The sequence below is a fragment of the Erinaceus europaeus genome, chromosome 5 (assembly GCF_950295315.1).
Source record: "Erinaceus europaeus chromosome 5, mEriEur2.1, whole genome shotgun sequence".
NCBI classification, from domain to species: domain Eukaryota; kingdom Metazoa; phylum Chordata; class Mammalia; order Eulipotyphla; family Erinaceidae; genus Erinaceus; species Erinaceus europaeus.
This window is the reverse complement of record NC_080166.1, coordinates 91,741,995-91,754,407: the sequence shown is the minus strand read 5'-3', so window position 1 is coordinate 91,754,407 and position 12,413 is coordinate 91,741,995. Positions and strand designations below refer to the sequence as shown.

Genomic DNA, 12,413 nt, shown 5'->3' with positions numbered 1-12,413 from the left:
TTCCATTTCTTGGTATCAGTTTCTATTTCCTTGAGTAGCGACACATAGTTTTCAGCATACAAGTGTTTCACTTCTTTGGTCAACTTTATTCCTAGGTATTTGATTGATTTTGCTGAAACAGTAAATGGGAGTGATTTCTGGATGTCTTCTTCTTCAGATTTAGTGTTTGCATAAAGAAATGCCACTGATTTTTGTACATTGATTTTGTAGCCTGATACCTTGCTATATTGCCTAATAACTTCCAGTAATTTTCTACTGGATTCTTTAGGTCTTCCTATGTATACTATCATATCATCTGCAAATAGTGAGCGCTTGACTTCTTCTCTTCCAATCTGTATTCCTTTGATTTCTTTCTCTTGCCTGATTGCTATGGCAAGAACTTCCAATACTATGTTGAAGAGTAACGGTGACAGTGGACAGCCCTGTCTAGTCCCTGATCTGAGGGGGAATGCTTTCAGCTTCTGTCCATTGATTATGATGTTGGCTGTAGGTCTGCTATATATAGACTCCACTATCTTGAGGAATTTCCCATCTATTCCCATTTTTTGTAGAGTTTTGAGCATGAATGGGTGTTGGATCTTGTCAAAGGCTTTCTCTGCATCTATTCAGATAATCATGTGGTTTTTGGCTTTGCTTTTATTGATGTGGTGAATGACATTGATTGACTTACGGATGTTGAACCAGCTTTGCATTCCTGGAATGAATCCCATTTGGTCGTGATGAACAATCTTTTTGATATGTTGCTGTATCTGGTTGGCCAAGATCTTGTTTAATATTTTGGCATCTATGTTCATCAGAGATATTGGTCTGTAGTTTTCCTTTTTTGTTCTGTCCCTATCAGCTTTTGGTATCAGGGTGATGTTGGCTTCATAGAAGGTGGAAGGGAGTATTCCTGTTTCTTCAATCTTAAGGAATAGCTTAAGAAGTATGGGTATTAAGTGTTTCCTGAAAGTTGTAGAATTCATTTGTGAAGCCATCTGGTCCAGGACTTTTGTTGTTGGGGAGATTCTTAATAACGGTTTCAATTTCTTTGTCTAAGAATAGACAGTTATGTGAATCTACTATCCACTGTATATTCTAGGGGTAACAAGAGGGGAAAGGGAGCTAGAGCAGAGATACACACATAGAGAGTCCACTCTGAGTCAGATTTCTTCCCCAAAATAATTCACGAATTCAGAAAGGCAAAGAAGAAGGAACAAGAAGTGTATGACAAGATAAAAAAAAAAAAAAGAGACAAGTGAGAGAAAAGGGAACGATAAGAAAAAGAGCTGTAATTAAAGAGCAGTGAAAGGAAAGCTTGTTTTTTTATTACTTTATTTTTAATTTAATTTTTTTAATTAGCTAGGAGGAGGAGGGAAGGGAGAGTCTATAGAGGAGGTAGGAGTAAGGAGATAAGTTCCTCCCACAATAGATAATATGCCCACTACCCTAGCAATGAAAGATACCCTAAGAATTAATTCTGATCAACCTAAAGGGGGGGAAGATATAAGCCTTTATATAATATTAATAATAAAATAGAGGAGGGAAATAAAAAACAAAAACCTGTCCCAGATTACCTCAAACCTTGTGATCAGAGGCAGCTGATTGTTAAGAATGAGAAAAAAAAAACAAAAAAACTCAGGAGTAGACAAGGATGGCTGATATAGACAGTTATGCAAATCTACTATCCACTGTATATTCTAGGGGTAGCTAAAGGAGGAAGGGAAGTTGAGCAGAGACACTGGCAGTGAGAGTCCACAATGAGTCATAATTCTTCCCCAAAATAATTCCCAAATGTGTATCAGTGAATTCAAAAAAGCACACTGTTTGGTGGTGTGGGGGCTGGGGCCTGTGGCTTTGGAAGCTGTAGGATTAAGGAAGAAAGGATGACAAGAATGAGAAAAAGAAAAAAAAAGAAAGAGAGAGAAAAAAATGAAAATGATGAGAAAAAGAACAGTCATAAAAGAGCAGTGAAAGGAAAGAGTTTATTTATTTATTTATTTTTAATTATTTAATTAGCTATGCGGGGTGAGGTGGGGGGGATTGGCTACTTAGAAAGAAAAAAGGCCATAGGTTTCAGAAGGGTATAGACTTAGAATGAATGATACTCCCTGGTTGGACAGGAATTTGGTAAAGACAGAAGCTCAGCAGGGGAGCCTGCTAGGAGCTGGTCCCCAGGGACTGGTTATGGGGGGGGAAGGAGGAGGGGGTGTGCTTAATAATTAAAAGGAAAAAATTTATTTTCCCTTTTATTGTACTCTATTTCTTAACCCAAATTAAGTTATAGTCACCCCCTTGGTGTGCCCGCTAGGACCCCTTCTTGACTGGCCTACTAAAGGCAGAAAATCCTACCGTTTCCAGAAGATGTGGTCAGAGGTCAAGCCACTAGCAGCTTCTCGGTCCGCCATCTTCCGGGAACCGCAGTTCCAGTTTTCTAATTTCTCTTGTGCAATATCTTCCCTGTTTCCTCTCCTCTTGTACACCGCATTAGACCCATCAACACATCATCTTGACTGTGCCTTTAAAATTATATCCAGCAGTTACACAGGCTCCTGTGCCAAATATGAACAGGTATAGGCCTTAGGTCAGATCAATGGGGTTTACAGTTAATGGTATTTATATGCTTTCCTCATATTTGGGAGCTACTTTCTGCTCTAATCCAGCTTTCTAGTCCTATTCTCAACTCTGACACCATCTTTCCAGATAATACTTTTTTTCTTTTTAAAAAAATTTATTTTCCCTTTGTTGCCCTTGTTGTTAGATAGGACAGAGTGAAATCAAGAGAGGAGGGGAAGACAGACAGGAGGAAAGAAAGATAGACACCTGAAGACCTGTTGCACTGCTTGTGAAGCAATGTCCCTGCAGATGGGGAGCCAGGGGCTCGAACCTGGATCCTTAAACCTGGTCCTTGTGCTTTGCGCCACGTGCGCTTAACCCGCTGTGCTACCGCCATACTCCCCAGATAATACTTTTAACCAACCTTCATGTTAGCTGTCAGGCTCAGGCAACAATTACTAAAGTCACAGGCCACTTGGAATATACCTAAGTAGATTGTCTAGCTTCATCCCACACGAAGACCCTTAGATTGATCTGCTTTATGCTTACCTTAGGTTCCTGATTATTAAACACTTTCCCCTGCTTTATATTTTACCATTTTTCAGCCACCAATTTTCAGATGCTACCATGATGCTCTGGGCACACAACCTCACCAATGTACCCTGGAACCTCACCTCTCCAGAGCCCTACCTCACTAGGGAAAGATAGAAACAGGCTGGGGGTGTTAATCAACCTGCCATCACCCATGTTCAGCGGAGAAGCAATTACAGAAGCCAGACCTTCCACCTTCTGCACCCCATAAAGAATTTTAGTCCATACTGCCAGAGGATAAAGAAAAGGGAAGCTTCCAATAGAAGGGATGGGATACAGAACTCTGATGGTGGGAATTGTATGTAATTGTACTCCTCTTTTCCTACAATCTTGTTAATCATTATTAAATCACTAATAAAAAATAATCATTGGGGTTGGGTGGTGGCACACCTGGTTGAGCCGACATGTTACAGTGCACCCAGGTTTGAACTCCTGGTGCCCACCTGCAGGGGGAAGACTTTGCAAGTGGTGTAGCAGGGCTGCAGGTGTCTCTCTGTCTCTCTTCCTTTCTATTTCCCTCCTCCCCTCTCGAATTCAGACTGTCTCTATCCAATAAATAAAGATAACAATAAAAAAATCTAAAAATTATGTCCAGCAGCCTGCAGCTGTTCAGCACTTTGCTAAGGCTCCCATTCTGAGCCCCAGATGGTACAGTAGGTTCCTTCCCCATCATTCTTTCTGTCTTCCACACTGCAAAGGACTTATTCCAAGACAGAGCTCAGCATCCTGCTGTCACTTTCTATCTTACCTAGAGAATAGCCAAAGCCCTTTCAAGACCCTGAATGATTTAGATATCTCTGTGGTGCACCCTCCCAAAACACCCCTTACCCCACCTTCAAACTCACCCCTCACCCCCACTGCTCACTCACTCCCAGACATTCAGCCACACTGGCTCCTCCACATTCCCTGAACGTGCAGCTTAACTTCTGCTTCAAGGCCTTTGAACTTGATGTTCACTCTGCTTGGGATGATCCTCCCCCAGCTAACTGTATGGTATAAACTGTATGGTTTACCTCCTTTCTGTCTTTGAGGTTTTGCTGAAATACTTTATAAAGTCTTTTCTTTAAAGTTGCAACTATTCTACCCCCTCCAGTTTTTATGTCTCCCTTTCCTATGTTATTTTTCTCATTAGCAATGCTCACTATCTAAATTCTTTATGCATTACTTATTTATGGTTTCCCCTCTACTACAGTTTAAATTTCCTGAAGTTATTTAAAAAATTTTTTTATTATCTTTATTTATTGGATAGAGACAGCCAGAAATTGAGAGGAGGGAGGGAGATAGAGAGAGAGAGAGAGACAGAGAGACACCTGCAGCACTGCATCACCACTCACAAAGCTTTCCTCCTGCAGGTGGGGACCAGGGGCTTGAACCCGGGTCCTTGTGCACTATAATATGTGTGCTCAACTAGGTGCACAACCACTTGGCCCCTAAGTTAATTTTTTAACAGCAACTTATTTCCTACATTATTATTATTATTATTATTATTATTATTATTATTTAACCAGCTCTACCTGTTTACATTTAATTAAGCATTATTGAATATTTTTACTCCCCAGTACTGTGTAAGGCACATGTGTATATTTAATTTACTTTTCTCTGCTTACCTTTGAAGTAAATATATGGTTCTCAGATGAAAGACCAAAAGCTGAGGAGGCTATAGTGTCTTTTCTATAGACATTAGTAGAGATATTGAATTAGACATTACACTCAAGATCTTAACTGCATGTTGTGTGTTTTTCTGATATGGACTAATCTATCTCTTATATACTAATTTGCGCAATTTGAAGGGGAGCTTGTAAAGGGCTACTCCTCTGTCCTTCAAAATCTGTTACCACCCTGCATTCATATATCGTCCTGCCACTAAACTCAGCTGACTGAGGACATTTCCATTCCCTTAAACAAATCACATGACCTCTTGGATTTTCTTCTGTAAATAAGTTGCCCTCATATATTTTATATCTGATCACTTTTACCAATTTGGAATGCTCATCAAAGTGCAGAGTTATATCTTCTAGTAGAGGAAATTCACTGATAGGAGATGGGAAACAGAATAAGAAAAGAGAGTGTGGCGAGAAAGCATTAAGGATTATTCTCTCTTATGTTTAAGTTAACTCTGAAACCATGCAGAAAACAGCAACCAAAGCAGAGCTGCACCAAAAGAGTTTGAGGAAAGTGGCTAAGGATTATCTAAGAACTAAAGTCTGTCTGAGATGAAGCTGTCTTGGCTGAAGTCCAAGACACAAAGACCAAGCAACTTACATGACTGTGTTGTAAGTCGTACCTACTCTGCTCTCTTTGCCCTCGAATCATTTAGTTTCTTGTTATTTTCACTATCCTTTTCTTTGTTGATTGAACTTTTGATGTCAAATGTTTCCACATTTGGCAAACAAGACTGTGGGGAAGTGATTCCACCAGTGTTTTTTTTTTTTTTTTTCAAAGTTCTGTGATTTTAGAAGAACTATATTAAACTATTCTATTCTGAATCCAGATTTTGTGAAGAATGGATCTCTCCTGTGAAAGGAAACTCTGGTCTCTGTCTGATTAGAGAGAAGAAGTGGCCAAGAACAATGAAATTGTTGAGGTTTGAGGCCCTGACTCCAAACAAACAGAAAGAACTAAATATAAACTATAACATTAAATGGCCAGATCAATCTTTTCTCAAAATACAAACTGATCTTAGTAGTTTCAGTGTAGTAAAAATATTATTAGAATGGAAACTTCTCCTTCCCTTAAAGGCATGCATTGCTTCCAAAGCAAATGCCTTTCTTTCCCATATTGTCCTTATTTGATTGAGACAAGTTTAAATAGTTCTTCTTATTAGACAGTTTGCTTTTTCAGTTTAAATGAGATATATCATAGTATTTCCCTCAACCCCTCCTTTTTTTTGCATTAATCTTACTATGTTTACTATAATTATACACCTATTAATGATGAACCAAGTTGTTAAGTTTATTTTAATAGTGAGATAGCTTTTTTGTTTTAAATATACTTTGAGAATCATATTCTCACATTCATATTTTAATACATAATTTTAATGTATTGAGATTCATCTGTTTATTAATGAATTCCATGAGGAAAAAGGCATCGAACTATATGTAGATTAGTCTTCATAGCTAATAAACCCTGGACATTGGTGATTATTTTAGAGGGCATAAGAAAGAAAGAAAATGTTCATTATATTATAAAACTTTTATTTATTTATTTATTTATTTTTTTAGAGAAGGCCAAAGCTTCGCTTCTTTAGTCCTGAACAATCTCTGTATTTCCTGATTGCAGATGCAGGAAATACTTTACTTTTGAAGCAGTAAGGGTCACTCCTGGGAAGTTTTCTAATTGGCTGCATAGAGTTAACACAGACTTTTATAAGTACAATGAAGCTACTGTTGACTTATTAGCAAGAAAGAGTACCTCTTAAACACAACAAAGAACTCACGTTGTGGAGTGCTTTTGGACAACAGCTGCTATTTTCAAAGGGCTTCTTGACCAAAGGTACTTTTCCTTGTGCTGTTTACTATCCAAGTTTTTCTCCAGTGTTTGCTTTGTGGGTGTAGTTGTAGGATTGGTTTTCTTTGAAGTTTGGTAAAGTGTACTTTTTACAGTGCTGTTGGCTTTCTTGGAGTGCGATAAATAACTATTAACTAATATGCAATACAAATACCATGATCTATAAAAGCTCTGGTAGCATTTTTTTTTTCCTTTTTGGTATGAGGAATTGCTTTAATGCCTGCAATTTAATACGTGAATCTAAATTCTTTTAGTGATATCACTGAAGCTGTAAGGAAAAAATACAAGGCAAAGGTGGTATTGTTTTTTTCCCTCTTAAACATCATGAAGCATTGGAGAAAAGCTGCCTTCATTTTATTGTTTGTTGAGTTAATTATCTGTTAATGGGCATGTGTAATGTCAATGGCATATAATATTTCTGTTTTAATGATATATATTACTAATATATTAATATGTAAACATAATGCAAAATAAGAAAATATATACAATACAATATATATGTATATACACATACATATATATGCATATATATGTAGTAAAATGCAAAAATACATCCACAGAAATTTTTTTTACCTTTTCACTGGTGTAGAGACTCTTAAGATTGCAATGTCAAAGTTCCCGGCAGAGCCAAAGGTAGAATACAAACCTCTCAGTCTCTAGTTTATTAAGAGTCATTTATATAGTCATGTGCTGCCTCAGAATGTAAACCCAGCCTGGAATTGTTATTAAGTCCTTATCAGACCCTGTGGGATATAGGCAGATTCTGAGCACTAGCACTGATCATGGCTGGAATGTGAATAACTAGGGTATGCAGCTGGAGTAGATGAACTTGAGGTGCTCCACATTTCTGAGAGACATATGTTTGCCTCATAGTTGGGGTGAGAACTGAGCAGATGGAAAGCCACCACTTTCTACTTGGGCGACTGTCGGAACTCTTGAATTTATACCAGGCCTTTACTAAGTGTATTAAAGTTTGACCAGAAGTTGTTCACCCCTATTTATATATCTTTTCTGACTGTGACCTCACATTTTTTTTTTAGTATAGGAAATATGTTCAGTGTTTATATGGAGGAACACTAGTAAAACACAAAAACCACCCCAAGAAAGTATTTCACTTATGATTGTAGGGGAAAATAAAGGTGTTGAAAGATGCATTGTATACAAGGAGGAGTCAAATTCATTCAAAAATGTACTTTGATTTTTTTTGTGTGTGTGTGTGTCTTTTTAAGGTTTATTTATTAATGAGGAAAAGAGATTTTTATTATTTATTATAATAATATTATTTTATTATTTATTTTATTATTCTCTGGCACATGTCATGTCGGGGATCAAACTCAAGAACTCATACACCCAAGTCCAACAAGCTAGTCACTGTACTACTTCCTGGATCACTCAAAAAATATATAACTTTTGGGGGGCAGGTGGTGGTGCACCAGTTTAAGCTCATATGGCTCAAAGCATAAGAACCACCATAAGGATCCGGGTTCGAGCCCACGGCTCCCCACCTGCAGGGGGTCGCTTCACAAATGGTGAAGCAGGTCTGCAAGTGTCTTTTTCCCCCTCTCCTCTCTCAATAGTGTAGGCACTGAGCGCCAGCTATAACCCTGGAGGCAAATATATATATATCTTTACATACAAGCTTATGCCAATTAACACTGATGAGACGTTGTTTTTCAAAAATAATACATCTGTGTACAAGTTCTAAATAGAAATTTTATGTTTTTTGTACTGCTTTTGATTAATCCTTGAAATAAATGCATCATAGAAGATTTTCATGGTTCCCTGGTCACTCATTTTGCCACTGTAGATCTTACTATTTTCCTTTTTTATTGTATCCTCCAATGTAGGCACCGAGTGTGTAGGCAGCAACTACATAATGTTCACTTTTATGTGTCTTCCACAATGATAAGAAAATAGAGCCAAATGCTGTTAGACCAGTTTTGCAGTTAGAGTCTCTGCAGCCCAGGGCACTGAAAGCTGTTATGACCTAAGAAAAGGTAGCTAGAATCTGTGTTTTGTAAAGTATGTAGTTATCACCTCAACATTATCAAAAGACTAAATTTCCCACTCAACCTAGTCAAGATGATAAAAGCTTACTTACATAAGCAGGGCCATTAACTGAATTGCATTTAGGTATCGATCCAATCCACTATCAGTGGGCACTGGGAAATGTCCTATGAGATCATGTAAATCTAGCCACTAATCAGTTCTTCACATAAAAGCTTCTCAGTATTTGTGTCATTTTGTAATACAGATGAACAGACACTGTTAAAGATGACCTGACTTAATTTCCTGTCTCAGTGGTAGAATATCATTCGAACAACCATTTAAATATTTTTTAACAGGATCAGAATTCTGTGGTTTAGCAAAAATCTTGCAGAGAATACTTGCTATTCTGTATTATAGAGAGAATCTTAATATCTAGGTACAGCTTTCAGAATCCAGTTACAAAATCAGATGAAAAATATTCAGTGCAATATTATTAACTTGGCAGAAGGGATCCATTTCTTAGGGCTTTATCCAATTTACTGCAATCAGTTTGCCTACCTTTTTTTTTTTTTTTTTCTTCTTCTCCTCCTCCTCCTTCTTTATTTTTTCTTTCCTTTTCAGGATTCAGTGCCTACCTCATTTTTCATAGCATTACCAGTCCATGCATGGCATATAGGTTTCTGGTCATCTGTTAGTAGAAACAACTTGACTTGTTCCCTGAAGCATGTCCAGTTTTTCAGTGTGAGCCATTGCAGTTACTATGACATTTGGACTATTTCATTTATAAGAAATGACTATACTAGTACATTAACGTTCTTGTGATTTTTAAACTGTGACTACTATGAAAAAGAAATGCTGGATTTAGAAGTGCTGCTAGAAGACCAGAAGATGTACTATACATGTCTGAATGGGAAGTGACTGAATGATGAGATTATTTTCCCCCTAAAAGTTAAAAATCACAGAAAATTATCTTACTTTTCTTCCAGTGTGTATATATTGAGGATAAACCATGTAGCAGGAATTTTTCTAGGTTTGAGGGCTAAAATAAGGAAAAGGAAATCACTACACTCACAGACCTTATATTCTAGCACATAAATTACACAGACTACTATAGGCGGTAAATGTTATAGAGACTAATAAAATAGGGGAAGAAATCCAAGGGAGTGGTATTGGTTGTGTTGTGTGCACATGCATGTTGGGCTGAATCCTTTCTAACTAAATGACATCAGAATGGAGATTTAAATGAGGTAAGGGGATGAACTATGCGGTTATCTGGAATAGCATCTTGGAGTTCAGGATCTTGAGTAAAGAGTGTGTAAGAGTCTGTATGGCTGTGCAGAGTGATTGGGAGAGAGTGTAGTAGGAGTAAGGTCAGAGGAAATAAGAGGAGGATGAAAAGAAAAAAAAATCCAGATTAACTACCTGTAGATTATTCAGAAGATGTGTAACCAGTGTTTATTTAATCTTACATGTATCTTATATTAGAAATCAAGGACCCTTATAGGGCACTATAAGAAATTTTGCTCTTGATGAAATGTGGAACTTGTATAACTAGCAGATGAATAACATGACTTAAGTTTAAAAGTGATAGTTGTTTTCCGTTGGTGCACCAGGTTAAGTGCTCTCATTACAGTGCACAAAGACCCAGGTTCAAACCCTTGGCCTCCGACTGCAGGAGGAAAGCTTCAGGAGTGGTGAAGCAGGGCTGTAGATGTCTCTCTGTCTCTCTCCCTCTCTATTTCCCCATCCCCTTTCAATTTCTGTCTCTATCCAATAATAAATAAAATATTTTTTAAAAGTGATAGTTTTGTCTTTGGGGAGTAAACTGAAGGTAGGCTGAGAGTAAGAGATATTAATTAAAAGGTTATTATGGTAGGGCAAGGGAAAATATCTCAGTGTGAGACCAGAGGACTTGCATGCCCAAGCTCCAGAGCACTCAGAGGCTTCATAATCTTATCCATGGCACCACCATATGCCAGAACTGAACAGTACTCTGGTGTCTGTGTCTCATAAAAATGAATAAATACATAAAACCTAAAAAAAAAGGTTATTGCAGTAAATCAGATGAGAAATGATGACGTGTTCTGTTATATGAATACACCAACGTTTGTTTGTTTGCTTGTGCCCCATTTTATTTTTTAATTAATTAATTAATTGCCTCCAGGGTTATCTCTGGGGCTTGGTGCTAGCACTATAGATCTGCTGCTCCTGGAGGTCACCCCACCCCCACCCTTTATTGGCTCGGACAGAGAGAAATTGAGACAGGGAGGTAGAAAGGGGAAGAAGAAGATAGATACCTGCAGACCTATTTCGCTGCTTATGTAGCATTCCTGCTGTAGGTGGGAAGCCGGGTCTTGAACCCGATCTTGGAGCAGGTCTTTGCACGTAGTACTATGTGCACCTAACCAGATGTACCACTGCTTGCCCCCCACCAACCCGATTTATTGAGCTATGATTTACAGATATTAGCTTAAGGTACACAATGCAATGATTTTACATATATAAAAAAGGGAACTGATTACTACAGTAAACTTAGTCAATATCACTCACCTTTCATAACTATACTTTTTTTTTTTTTTCATGAGATGAGAACTTTTTTCATGTTTATTCTTTTAGGGGATAGGAAGGTGGATCAGTGGTAAAATATATACCCTTACAGTTATAAAGCCCTGGGCTTGAGCCCTAACTGGCACCACCTATCACCACCAGGAAAAAAGAGAGGTAGAACTCTATGGTTAGTGTTATCTTTCCTTCTGCTGCTCACTTTCTCATAATAGGAATATAATTTTTTTAAAAAAGGATTTACTTTGAGCAACTTTCAAACATATAGTCTAGTACTATTAACTTCCATGCTGTACATCATAATATTAGCACTTATGTATCTTTTTCAAAAAAATTTTTTAATATTTATTTTCCCTTTTGTTGCCCTTGTTTTTTTTTTATTATTGTAGTTATTGTTGTTGTTATTGATGTCGTCATTGTTGGATAGGACAGAGAGAAATGGAGAAAGGAGGGGGAAAACAGAGGGGGAGAGAAAGATAGACACCTGCAGACCTGCTTCACCGCCTGTGAAGCGACTCCTCTGCAGGTGGGAAGCCTGGGGCTCAAACTGGGATCCTTATGCAGGTCCCTGCGTTTTGAGACACCTGCACTTAACCCACTGCGCTACCTCCAGACTCCCAGCACTTACTTATCTTTAAAAAAATTTTTCTTTATTGGGGAATTAGTGGTTCACAGTCAACAGTAAAATAAAATACAATAGTTTGTACATGTGTAACATTTCTCAATTTTCCACATAGCAGTTTAAATCGCACTAGGTCCTCCTCTGTCTTCCAGAATCTGAACTCTTCCCCCACCCCAGTCTTTTATTTTGGTGCAACACACCATATTTATATTATAAATAAGAACATTTGTACCTTGGAACCACCATTGCCTATCTCCAAACCTTGACCCCACCCTCGCCTCCTCTTGCAACTGCTAATTGTTTTCTGTATCTGTGAGTTAACTTTTTTAGATTCCATATATAAGTGAGATTATATAGTATTTGTCTTTCTAGGACTTATTTAGAATAATTTCCTCAAATTATATCCACATTGGTTTTATTGCAGTATTTCCCTCTTTCTCACAGCTGGGTAATGCCCCCCCCCCATCCTGTTCCATTGATCTATCAGTGAATGGACACTTAATTTGTTTTGTTTCCATATCTTGGCTATTGTGGATACTGCTGCAGGGAACAGTATACTCCACCTCCCTGGGAGCACTTGACCTTTCTGATATTAGTCATGATAATA

General features: G+C 37.8%; 1 protein-coding gene across 5 annotated transcripts in view; it reads left to right on the top strand.

The window, feature by feature from the left end:
- Positions 1-12,413, top strand: part of TBC1D4 (TBC1 domain family member 4) — a 234,128-nt gene that overhangs the window by 133,970 nt on the left and 87,745 nt on the right. The gene's annotated exons all lie outside the window — the stretch shown is intronic.